The sequence below is a fragment of the Cnephaeus nilssonii genome (assembly GCF_951640355.1).
Source record: "Cnephaeus nilssonii genome assembly, chromosome: 12".
NCBI lineage: Eukaryota > Metazoa > Chordata > Mammalia > Chiroptera > Vespertilionidae > Cnephaeus > Cnephaeus nilssonii.
The window spans coordinates 61,825,120-61,838,352 of NC_137083.1; the positions used below are offsets into that span (position 1 = coordinate 61,825,120).

At 42.3% G+C, this 13,233-nt stretch overlaps 1 protein-coding gene across 3 annotated transcripts in view; it reads right to left on the reverse strand.

Annotated features, from left to right (window-relative positions):
- The window catches only part of NRF1 (nuclear respiratory factor 1), a 131,726-nt gene extending 122,442 nt beyond the window's left edge, over window positions 1-9,284 (reverse strand). For 2 of the 3 annotated variants that reach the window (XM_079785714.1, XM_079785716.1), the window contains exon 1: window positions 9,157-9,284. The gene's annotated coding sequence lies outside the window, so the exon portion shown is untranslated. The remainder of the gene's footprint in view (window positions 1-9,156) is intronic. The other variant, XM_079785715.1, reaches the window with a different exon arrangement.
- Between the last annotated feature and the right edge of the window lie 3,949 nt (window positions 9,285-13,233).

Genomic DNA, 13,233 nt, shown 5'->3' on the forward strand with positions numbered 1-13,233 from the left:
TTTTAGAAGGAATTTTTATTTACAGGAAGCTTTAAATACTATTTCTATCCTCTTCATTTTTCAAATAGAGAAACAGACCCAATGAGGATAAGTGACTTACCTGCCCAAAATCTGATAGTGAATCCTCAGGGCCATAATTCTATTATCCATACTTATTTTTCCGATTATAAAGTTAATGCATTTTCATAAAAATAATGAAAGGTACAAGAAAGTAATGAAAGTTACAAGAAAGAATGAAAATCACCAAGACACATAAACCAAAGATAACTTTTAATATTGAAGGGGTTGTTTTCTTTCTAAAATGTTTCACTATAATAAGAATATGTAATACATTTTCAATGTGGGAAAAACTTTCAAAATATAGAAAATATATCACATAATTGGTGATAGAATTATTTCTACTTTTTTTTTTAAAGAATAGTTTATTGATTTTTAGACAGAGGAATAGAAACATCAATGTGAGAGCATAACATCAATCGCTGCCTCCTGCACACCCCCATACCACCCCCTATTGGGGGTCGAGCCAGCAAACCAGGCATGTGCCCTTGACCGGAATCCAACCAGCAACCTTTTGGTGCACAGGACGGCCCCCAATCAACTGAGCCACATGGGCCAGGGCAGAATTATTTTTTCTTTAGACTTAGTACCCAAAGCTAGTTTTACATTCAGAGACTATTTCTATGATGGTGTTTTTGCTTAGCAAACCTCGGTTACTTGTTAACTTGTGGGCTACTTTTATAAGGAAGAGCTATTACAAAGAATTTTATTTCATAATCATTTAATGAAAGTCAAAGGACCAGGAGGTGGAAGAGAGTTTGGGGGGATAAATGATGATGGACAGAGACTTGACTTGGGGTGATGAACACGCAATACAGTGTACAGATGGTGTGTTGTAGAATTGTGCACCTGAAACCTGTATAATTTTGTTAACCAGTGTCACCCCAATAAATTCAATAAAAAGGAAAAAAGAAAAATAAAGTAAATAAAGGAAAAGAGAATACTCTATTTCTATTTAGGGATCATCTTTGTAGATTCAGTGAATGTAAAGATAATCCACAAACACAAGCTAATTACAAGTGACATAACACAAATTTTCTATGTTTAAGATCACCCAATATATTTATTCAAATCATTCTTGAATTACCAATACTTTTACAGGATATCATATAAAACATTACCAACTGGCATTAATTATAGAAAGAAAACTTGGGTTATGAGCAAATATATTTATAAAAACAAATTCATAAATAAGTTACTAAACCACCATTAACTTAGTTAACAAGACATTTAAAAATACCGTAACTTTTTTCATTTTATCTCATCCTTTTAAAGTTTACTTTCCATGTATTTTATAATGCACATACATAAATGTATTAATACAGTAGTATATTAACATCATTTATAAATAAATGTGATTCAGAATGTGTGCTCAAAATTTTACTTGTAAGGGTGACAATCAGAAGTTGGAAATCACTGCCCCAGAATATAGGGCTTAGCTGACAAAACTGTCTCCTAATTTACTTTTCAAAGATCCAAAGATCAGAGTAAGCAAGTAAAAATGACCAATTATCCAAAATTTCAGAATGGAATATTCTGGAAATCAAGTTTTAGAATGGAACATTATGAAATAATTTGCTTAAATTTCTAGAGTTTATTAATGACAAGAAATGTGAGCAATTTGTTAGCATTAAATCATCTTAGATCTCAAAGCACTTCATAATTGTCATATTTCAGAAAGACCCTATAACAGAGACCATGGTCTTTTCATTTCATGGTCAGAAAAATTAAGCAAGGAGAGGATAAGTTTCTGGGCCCAGAATACTGGATTAAAATACCTGTATATTTTTAAAAATTTCCAAAGTATAAGCAACTCCCAACTAAAAATGGATTTTTTTAGTACAATCGATTTGCTTTCTTTCAAAACTCACTTTCTCTTTAAAACAATAGTAGCTTGATCCCCCACAAAGTCTATTGTATACAGTGCATGAATAGACAGTCATGTACTAGTGTGAATCCTGGAATATTAACAAAACACACAAAAAAGAGTCCAGAAGACTTGGCAAAATTCTAAAATTGGTTAAGCTTTGCTTTGGCCTTCCTCCCACCTTCCTTCTGGTGCTCCTATTCCTAACTCCTAGAGCTGCTTCATACCTTCCCAAAGTTCCTCATCTGAGACACCTACTCAAAATTTATTTCCCTTGACCTAACACAACCAACACTTGACTTAATCACTAACATTACTAAAAAGACCCTGGACGTACACGCGCGCGTGCGTGCGTGCGTGCGTCAAGAATCTTTTGAGCCCGGTGTGGCTCAGTGGTTGAGCATCGACCTATGAACCAGGAGGTCACAGGTTTGATTCCTGGTCAGGGCACATGCCCGGGTTGGGGGCTCGATCAGTTGGGGCATGCAGGAGGCAGCAAATCAATGATTCTCTCTCATCATTGATATTTCTATCTCTCCTCTCCCTTCCTCTCTAAAATCAATAGAAATATATACATATACATATACATATATGAATAATCCTTTGAGAATCTCTTTCTAGACCCACTAACCAGAAAAATCACATAGGCACACACAAAAGATCAGGATCACAGGGCCAAAATATATCCATAAACCCCAGAACTATAAAACCCAGGTCAAAACCCCTGCACTTAACTGTAATAATATAAAACCTTGCCCTAGCTGGTTTGGCTCAGTAAATAGAGCGTCAGCCTTTGGACTGAAGGGTCCTGGGTTCAATTCCAGTCAAGGGCACATGCCCAGGTTGTGGGCTCGATCCCCAGTAGGAGGCGGGCAAGAGGCAGCCAATCAATGATTCTCATCATTGATGTTTCTATCTCTCTCTATCTCTCCCTTCCTAATAATAATAATATAAAAACCTCAAAACCTTTCAAGAGGAATCTGTATTTTAAGAGACTATAAACTCAAATATTCTATACTATATACTCAAATACATAAACTCTAATTGTTAGAATTTAAATCCTCTCTTAGTGATTTTATCCTCTAATTCTCATGAAATGAGAGGCCTGGACTTATTTCTAAGCATGGGTCCTCTATTAACCTTTTGCACTCGGATGTCGAGCGTGACTCGACACGGTTAGCATCGGTAGCAGCTCTTTTTATACTCTTTGAATGTATCAATAATTTGAAATATAAAAAATCCAAATAAATAAGTCTGTATGAAAAGAAACTCCAGTTTTTTATTCTACTGCGGCGCTTTGTAAAATCTGGGGTATTTAAAAAATTAAATCCCGAGTAGAATAAAGGAATCAAGAAAAAAGCAAGCGAGTGCAAAGGGTTAAATTGATTTTATAGGTCCTAACCTATATTCAATGATGCTCTAAAGATCTATTGTTTATCATGATTCTTGGCAAATCAATAAATACATATATACATACAGGGGTAAGCAAAACTAGGTTTACACTTATGAGTATGCAAAAGTTTATTCTTGTATTGTTATTTATTCTTGTATTATATATTTTTCCATTCAAACAACCATAAACCTACTTCTGCCCACCCCGTACATATATACATATGTATGTATGTATATACATACATACACACACACATTCAGAAAATGTCTTTTAACTCTTGATTACCACATCCAGTTTTCATCCCAATGAGCTCCGTAGTAGACTGCTCATTTCATTTTGCTAAATTCCCTGATAAAATTCCTTTAATCTCTATCCTCAGCTTCTTCAACCCACACCAACTATCTTTCCATTCCTTTTCAACTTCCCTCAAAAGGCTCTTCTTCATCTACTTGACCCTTAGATGTAGATGCTCCACAAGGTTGCCCTTAGTCTTTTCCTCATTCTTGATATAACACTCTTTTGCAGTTTCTACACTAGCATTATGCTAATGAATACAAATCTTTTTTTTTAAATAAAAGGCATCATCCTCTATTCACCAACTAAAATCTTTAACTCCCCCCATGCTCTTCCCAATCAAGTCACAACTTCATCAGCTTCATTTCCCACTACTCGCGATGTACTGCAAAATCCACCTGCTGTTTCTCAGACTATCAATGCCCTTCCCTTAAGCCTCTTCTCCATCAGTAATACTGCCGCTCACCCTTCAAAGTCATACTTCAACATCCCCTGCATGAAGTCTTCCCTAACCTCACTTCTTCTCCCTGCATCACCCATTCCTTCCCAGAGGGAATTCCTCCCTCCCTCTATAATCCACACCACTCTTTCAGTTCTCAACAAATTGTATTATAGTTAGTTGGGCCTTCAATCTTTCTCCCCTACTAGATAAGGCCCATGGTTTATTTGTTATTCTAGCACCTAGCACATGCCTGCAATATTGCATGTCTTTAATCAATGTCTGGTGAATGAAGGGCAAAACTCCAAAGTAAGGACACACCTAAGGTTATTTCTCAATGGCCGGTACACCTCATCCTCTTTTTTTTTTTTTTTAATAATTTCTTTATTGATTAAGGTGTCCACCTCATCCTCTTTTGAACATAAAACAAGAATTAAGTCTCCTAGTCCCTAGCTCCTCATTTCTAGTCCACTGCTTAGTTTTAAGCAATGTTTCATAAGGACATTTCCTCACTTCCTCTTGTTCTTTGTAGGTTTAGCTGCCAGACTAACCACATTAGCATTCAGTACCAGCAACAAAACAGACTCTCCAAGTTCTGAAATGCAAAGACTTTACCAACAGTAAATTACAAGGTCTTTTTTAAAAATGGTCTTAACGTTTATGCATACAAAGCTCATTCTTCATGATTCTGAAAAACACTTGGCAATTTATCCAACAGGCACTACTTACGAGTTAAGAAAATGTCCACTCAAACTGTCAGCCAAACTTTTCACATTTGCAACCACAGAAATCAGCATGCATGAATTAATCTAAATACTTCACTTACATTCTAAATACATTATTGTGGATAGTCTAAACCACCAACTGATGACCCATACAAAAGTAGCTCATTGAGCTTCTTTTCAAACCAGTACATCTCCTAAATTAGAGTGATCATCCAATCTATAAATCTAGATTATTTTGCCAGTATCAGTTACTCTTTCCCCCTCAAACTTTACACACACACACACACACACACACACACACACACACACACACACACGGCTTCCTTAAGAAATATTATCTGGACTAAGGACAATATTATCAATAGCAGTTTAAAAAAAAACTTTAAAAAATAAAAAAAAAGACTAAGGGCAATATTATCAATAGCAGTTTATAGCAGGTTATGAGATCTGGAATTCTGGAGATTTGGCCAGTTTATCTTCTAAGTGATTGCTGTTGATACAATACAGATTTGCCTCAAGGGAACACAAATATATATATTTTTTAATTTCTTTATTGATTAAGGTGTCACATATTTGTCCTCATCCCCCCATTCCCATCCCCCACCCCTCCCCACGGATGCCCGGGAACACAAATATTTTACGTCTGTCTGAACTGCCCCCTAATTGTTTTTTTATTTATAAAAATATACTAAAATATCTCTATAAAGTTGCAATTCTGACTTTCCTTTAGTTCACATTAAAATTCACATTTAGGACATTGTCGGTATACAGGCAACATGATGAAAAGGGAAAAAATAAAACTTTTTTGAACTTTGGCAACTAACTAAACTGCAATGAGTGGGATCAAAAATAAATTAGCCTAATTCTGAACTGCACTTCAGAAAAATATGTATATTCCAAGGTATATATAAGCCACTTATTTTCCTTGAGCAGTTAAAAATTAATTTGCTAGGTTGTGTCCATATTACATCAAAATAACCAGACAAAGCTTTTTTTGTTACTCCAGGATTAAAAGTTTCCAATAGCTGAATGTTGTTGTAATCTTCTGGAAACACCTGAAATTGATTTGTTTCACCTCTTTTTACTACTTCTCTTCCAGCCTGTTCATTTTAGTACAAAACTGATGGATAAAAATACTAACTGAAAAACCAAGAAAGTGGATAATCTACCCCTAGAAAATAAGTAAGGAACAATGATACATAATGCACAAAAATTAACATGTCTCCAAGCAGCAAAAAACATTGATTGGACTTAGTCTAAATAAAATATTTCTAAAATAAGCTTAACAAGTGGGTTTCTTTTCCACTGCTGTTTTACTAAGCATTCATGGAAAATTATATTTGGGTAAGCTCAGACTAGAAACACTAGCTTTAGCTCTCAAGGAAAACATGAAAGAACAGAGAAAATGTCCTTTAGTATAGAACATTTTCTGAAATGTTTTTTACAAAAAGTCAAAGATGACATTTGTAAGGCTGACTTTCCAAATACTATTTATATATGTATTAATAAGCATCACGCAGAATCTCACACAAACATCTAAATTCAAGTATCACATTTCCAGTCCCAGACAGAATACATGGAAATGCTTCAGGTGGACACTCTGACACTCACTCAACAACCCACAGTGGAACTGAGTGGATGAGCAGGGCTCACCTAGAGATATGACAGAAACTGAAGGCATGCAATAATTCCCTCTTCTCCAAAGGACCGGAGGGTGCGCTTCTAAAGACCTTCCAGAAACCAAAATATCAGCACAACTTTTCAAATATTTGTGGGGGAAAAAATTTAATTTCAGTAATTACTGTTCATCATTATTATTCCCCAAGAGGTATAAAAAATTAATCCCAGACCCCACAGAGCTTAAATTTCCCTTAAAACAGTCACCCATTTGTGATTATTTCAGAGAAAACACTTTTGAAGACAACCCAATGGTGTGACTGAACCTACAGGCAATGCAAATTCAGGTATTTAAATCATGGGAAGTTGGTCTTCAGCTCCCTAGCAAAATCAGAGATGGATGCATACTTGTCATTAAATTAAAAAACCGTGCACTTGACCTCGCTGGTTTGGCTCGGTGGATAGAGCTGTGGCCTGTGGAAGGGTCCTAGGTTCGATTCCTGTCAAGGGTACATGCTTGGGTTGTGGGCTAGATTCCCCAGTAGGGGGCGTGCAGGAGGCAGCCAATCAATGATTCTCATCTTGATGTTTCTACCTCTCCCTCTCCTTTCCTCTCTGAAATAAAAAAATATTTTTTAAAAAATAATAAAAAATATAAAAAACCGTACACTTTTGGGTTCCATTGGAATATGAATAAATTGGGAGGTAAACCTGAAATCCTTTCTCCTTTAATCCCTTCTCTATCTGAACAAGGGCCGGCATTATCTTCTACTCCTATAGTTACTTTCCTAAGTCCAGAAGCTAAATTTCCATAAACCTGGTAAGAAAACTATTTCCCTGAAAACTCCTGGCTTGGAGTATAAGAAAAAATTTTTTTTTCCCTAAGTGAGAATATGACCACTGACTACTAGCAAAAAAGTCACTTTCCCTCATATAAGCTGAGTTTGAGATAGGGGTTGTGGGAGGAAGGTGCCATGAAATCACCGGACTCTAAATAAGGATGCTGTCAGAAGAAAAAATAAGCCCCTTGACACAAAAATGCTGCACACAATTTAGGGCCCAAGTTAAGAATAAATATACTACATTACATGTGATAACTGTATGTTTGCTTTTGCACTCAATAAAATAAGGAAATTACACTCAGAAGTAGAGACAGAACTAGTCACATTTTCCCTCCCTTATAGGATAACACGTCAAGAACTTTCAAACACAATCATAGGGAGTCAGGTCACTACTGAATAACACACACACACACACACACACACACACACACACACCCCCAGCATCTTCAAGATCCTCTCTCCCTTTTCCTTGAGTGAGGAACAACCCAATAACTTCCTGTTCAAGGACAAAGGAAAATAAATTTTTTAAAGAGTAGGCAGAGATGAAGTGAGAAAAGGATCACTGTGACCACAGATGATGCCCTGGGACAAAGCTGACAGGTTCACTCACACTACCTTTCGCCCTCAAGTTTCCCGATACACCGTCTCTACCCAGTAAGATAATGTGCATTTTGCTCTGACCACAGAAATACTTAAGCACAATTGACACTAGCTCTAAAGTAAGCAAGTAATATATTCAAATCGAATGCTTGGGAAAAAGTGATGGAGACCAGGCAACAGCTCCTCCAACTGGCTGGAGCAGTTACCATTGGAAGCCCTAAAAATACTAAGAATTTTTAAACAATTTCCAAGTTCTGATGAGCACAGATAGATGCCCTGTAGAAACTTTGGCACCAGCAACAACGACACAACAGGTGAGAGAAGCGATGGACATCATTGCACAGTGGGGTAGGTAACATGCAGGGGCAAACCCCCGAGTTCCCCGAAAGGCTGGGAATTTGGTACAATAATCATGCACAAGACCACCCGGAGCCCCTGCCTTTCCAGTGGCAAAGGGTCGCTTCCTTCCGACGGTCGCGCCACTCCCCCTCTCCCTCACCCAGGGGACCACCACCCCAGGCACAGAAGAACCGAGGTTCCCCCGCGGGCAGCATGTCAGCCGTGGAAGAAAACATAATGTCGCTCCTTATTTCTGCATACAAAAGGACTCTGCGCCCTCCTCCTCCTCGAACTGCCGCCGCCGCTGCCCGAGCCGCCTTCTAACTTGCAAGAAGGTGGGCAGCGCGCCATATTCCAGCGTCCCCCGGTCTACCTGGGTAACAAGCCCACGCCGCCCCGGCGGGAGGGAAGCAGCGGAGGTCGCCCCAAGAGCCACCTCCTCTCCCGCAGGAGACAGCGGCTCCCGCGCCCGACTCGGCCCGGCCCAGCCCGCCGCGCCGCCCGCGGCCCAGACCCAGGAAGGGCCCAGGGGGCGAGCGAAGAGCCGCGGCTCCGGTCCCGCGCAGCCCGCCCACCTCCTGTTCCCCGGCCCGGCGCGCTCTCCCGGGCCTCCCGCTCCTCGGCCCGCGGGAAGGCCGGGCCCGGGCACCGGGTTCCACGCTGGAGAGGAGGCCGCGGCCCCGAGAGCCTGAGGCGGCAAGGGAGGCCGGAACCCTGGGGCTCTCGGGAGGGCAGCGCCTCCCTCCCGAGCCCGCCAGGACGCCTGGGGCCTAGTGCGGCCTGCGCATCCTCGGAGTGGCGGTTTGACTGGGCCGGGCCGGGGCCCCCCGCCCAAGGCAGGCCGAATGCGGCGGGGGCCCAGGCCCGGAGCCGGGGGCGGCAGGGTGCCGGCTGCGGGGCGGGCCGGCCGGCCGGCGGGCGGGCGGCGTGTTGCGGCTGCGCCGGGGCTGAAATAGCTGGAGATTGCGCGGTAGGGCACTCACCTCAGAGCGGCTGCGCTACCGTGGGCCTGCGCCGTGGAGACTGCGACCGCGCCGGCTCCTCGCAGCCTCCTGCCACCAGCGGCAATGGCGAGCGCTGCCGCCTCTGCCGCCGCCGAGGGGGAGGGGAGGGAGGGGAGCACGCACGCGACGCACGGGCTCGGCTTCCCCGCCCGGCGGCCGCCATGATGGGGAGGTCGGCGCTTCCTTGGCGGGGCGGCCCGGAGGGTCCCCGGCGTGGGGTCTCTACGGCTCCCCGCGGCCTCTTCATGTTCACATTTCGCTTCCAAGGTTTGGTTGGGGCGGAAGCCACGAAAGCAAGTGGATTCGTCAAGTGTGGACGCCCCGGGAGAAGTGGCGCGGGGAGCCCAAGATGGTTGCTAGTCTGGAAACAGTAACGTTTCTCGCCGTACACCCCGGGAATTAGGGCTCCTGGAGGTGCAGCGACAATCGGAAAGGGCTTTCCCTGCATTTTTCTCAGCGCTGCCTTGCCACTCGCATCCTCACTCTCTCTCTCTGGATTGACCTCCGCTTCCCTATCTCAAACCCTTCCCAGGTATTGGGAAGCAAACGTTGTTGTGCAAAGCCATATATTAATCTTTTCGCTCATTCATTCACTGGGCGAACATGTCTAGAGGACACTTTCTGTGCCAAATATGTTTCTGGGTTTCGCCGGAGATGCACCGGTTAGGAAGACGAAGTCCTTGCTCTTGAGCTGGAGGGAGCCCAAAGCAATGAAGTAGGGAGCAGTGGATAGCGGAAAAGACAACCTAATTTTAGAGACATCTTAGAAGCGGTTTTGTTATGCTTTGTTTTTAAAAAGTGTGGTCGGGAGACTACCTGAATCATAATCATTCGGGCCGATCATTTAAATCCCGGGCCCCAGTTTGGTGTCTGCAGAATCTTGGCTGCTGGGTGCAGGAACCTTCATTATTAACCCCGCCCTCTGTCCCATTCCCCCCCCCACACACATTCCCATGGTTATTCTCAGGGCAGCGTCGTTTAAGAACCATTGCCTAGGGAATTACTAAATATCCCAAAGGGTGTCAGAAAACAGCTCAACAAAATTAGAAAACTTTAATTTTCTTTATTTTTAAATATTTTTTTCATTGATTTCAGAGAGGAAGGGCAAGGGAGAGAGAGAGAGAAACATCAATGATGAGAAAGAATCCACGCTAGCCAGACAGGAAACTAGTTTTCAACAAAATTAAACATCTCTAAAAAAAAAAATGTCTTGCCCTAGCCGGTTTGTCTCAGTGGACAGAGTTGATATTTGGCTCTGTTGACTAATGAGTTTGCCGACCACTGGACTAAAAGGGTCCATAAATCAATAAGAAGAGATCTTAAAAAAATAAAAACGGAATGTCTTTTTATTCAGTGATTTCTAAGAAAGTGAATTGAGTGTCACCACCTACCACCCAGGGACTCATGGCAGAAACCTAGGAATGATCCAATACTCCTTTCTCTCTCCCTCAAATCCCCGTAATCAATTAGATTTTTAAAACTGCCCTTCCTTGTCATTTCTTAACTTGGCTCAAGCTTCTATCATTTCTCATCAAGATACTGCAAAAAACTCTTAAACTGGCCTCCCTGCTATAGGAATTGCCTTCTCCAATCCATTCTACACCCTATAGCTTCATTGTTGTGGGTGTGTTTTTGTTTTGTGTTTTTTTTAAGTCAATCATGCCATTTCCTTGCTTAACAGGCTTAGTAAGATCCCATTACCCATAAGTTAGAGTCTGACTTCAAGGTTCTTCATGACCTCATCCGGTGCTGCCAGCTCTGACATCATCCGTCACAGGCTTCTCCACCAGGACTGCCAAACTCGGAAGCTCTCAGGTCATACAAGACAGGAAGTTCTCCCACCTCACCACTTGGGCAAGGGCTGCTCTCTACACAGAACTTTCTTCTCTTTAGTCTTTTTTTTTTTTTAAATATATTTTTATTTCAGAGAGAGAGAGAGAAACATCAATGATGAGAGAGAACCATTGACCAGCTGCTTCCTGCACTCCCCACACGGGATCGAGCCCGAAACCCAGGCATGTGCCCTGATTGGAAATCAAACCTCCTGGTTCATAGGTCGACACTCAACCACTGAGCACACTGGCCAGACAGAATCTTTTTTATATGACTTCTCAGTTCCATTCAACACAGGTTTGGTGCACTACTATGTATGAAGGGCCTGGTGCTTGGGATACAGTGGGAAACAGGGGCACTGTGAGAGGAGGCTGATTAATGCTCCTCCGAATCATTGGAATACACTAAACTCCCCCAAATAACGGCTTCACTTACAACACTGTTAATAGATTTTCCTAAACATTCTAGACAGCATTTTAAACATAATATTTTCACCTTATTTTTAAATACTGTATTTAAATATCTGAACTGACAAACAAAACCTCTTTATAAATAATAACAGCAACTGACTTATTGAACATTCACTAAAAGTCAGGCTCTATTGCAAACTCTTGTACAAACTCATTAATTCCCTCACAACCTCATGAAGTAGGTGTTATTATTATACTCATTTCACAGGTGAGAAAACAGGCACAAGAAGTTTAAGTTACTTGCTCTTAGTCCTCTCTAGCAAATAGCAATTCATGATACTTAGAAATCTAATATAGGGAACAAATATAGTGAATGTCAGATCCTCTAAATGCTATTTGCAAACTAGCAGAATTCTCTAATGCAAGTCTAAGATTAATTACTCAATTATATATTTTTCATTGGAATCACAAGGCTAATTTGTCAGATTCTCTAACTAAACTCTCTAAATTTTACATTGAAAATACCTAATTGAACAGTATATTAACAAAGTTAACACAAAAATATGAATACTATGGATTTGACATTCTCATTCTCATATTTAATTCTGAACCTTCTTAGGATTCAATGGCATTTACTATTGAGGTAACTGTCTCAAGCTGAGATTGGGCTTACCTTTCCAAGAGAATGGGGACTCCTGCCTCAGCAGGCTGGGGTTGTCTTTGGTCAGAGATTTTTGACCAACATGTACCGGAGAGATTTTTCTGCCATTGCTGTGAACACACCAAGTCCCTTTTATATGATGCGTGTCAACAGGGTTCTCCCGGAGCCCACCCTACAGATTAGATTCCCGTGATGCCTTACCTAGGTCTTTCTGGATTAGATTACCTGGTAGGGAAAATCCTGGTTCATTCCTCTCTTTATTAGATCCAAATGATCTCTTTATTGGGTGACTATATTTGATGTTATTTTCCTACTAGAGGCCCAGTGCATGATTGAATCATGCACGTGTAGGGTCCCCTACATGCTTTCGCTTTTCGCGGTGGAGCTGGGTGCCTGTCCGCTGGTGCACCAGGCCTTTCAGAAGCCTCCGGCTCGGCGGAGGCTTCTGAAAGGCCTGGTGCCGGAGCAGACAGGCACCCAGCTCCCCCACTTTTGATGGTCCATGGCCGCTGAGGGGAGCTACCCTGCTGTTGAGAGGCGCAGGGGGCGGGACTCCCACCCCTTGCGCCTCTCTACGGCCGCTGAGGGGGGCTGCCGCAGACACCTGGCTACCCTGCCATTGAGAGGCGCAGCTGGGTATCCGCGACAGGCCCCCTCAGCAGCCGCGGATCTGGCCGTTGAGAGGCAAAGGGGGCAGGAGTCCCGCCCCCTGCGCCTCTCAGTGGCAGCGGATCCGTGCCTCTCAATGGCCGGATAGGCCACCCCAAGTCCTGCCCCCCAGCCTCCCGCCGCCCAATCATGGGCGTAGCGGAGTGATGGTAATTTACATGTTACTCTATTATTAGATAGGATTCTTTTTTATTGATTTCAGAGAGGATAGAAACATCAATGATGAGAGAGAACCATTGATTGGGATTGATAGGCTGCCTCCAGCACGCCCCCAACGGGGGATCGAGCCCACAACCCGGGCATGTGCCCTTGACAGGAATCAAACCTGAGACCCTTTAGTCTGCAGGCCGAGGCTCTATCCAACTGAGCCAAACCGGCTAGGGCTATTTTCCTATTCTTGCCTTGTCTGGCATAATCCCAAGATCATCCTAATGATTTAAAAAAAAAAAAAAAAGTATGTTGAGCCAGACTGTAGAGGGTCCT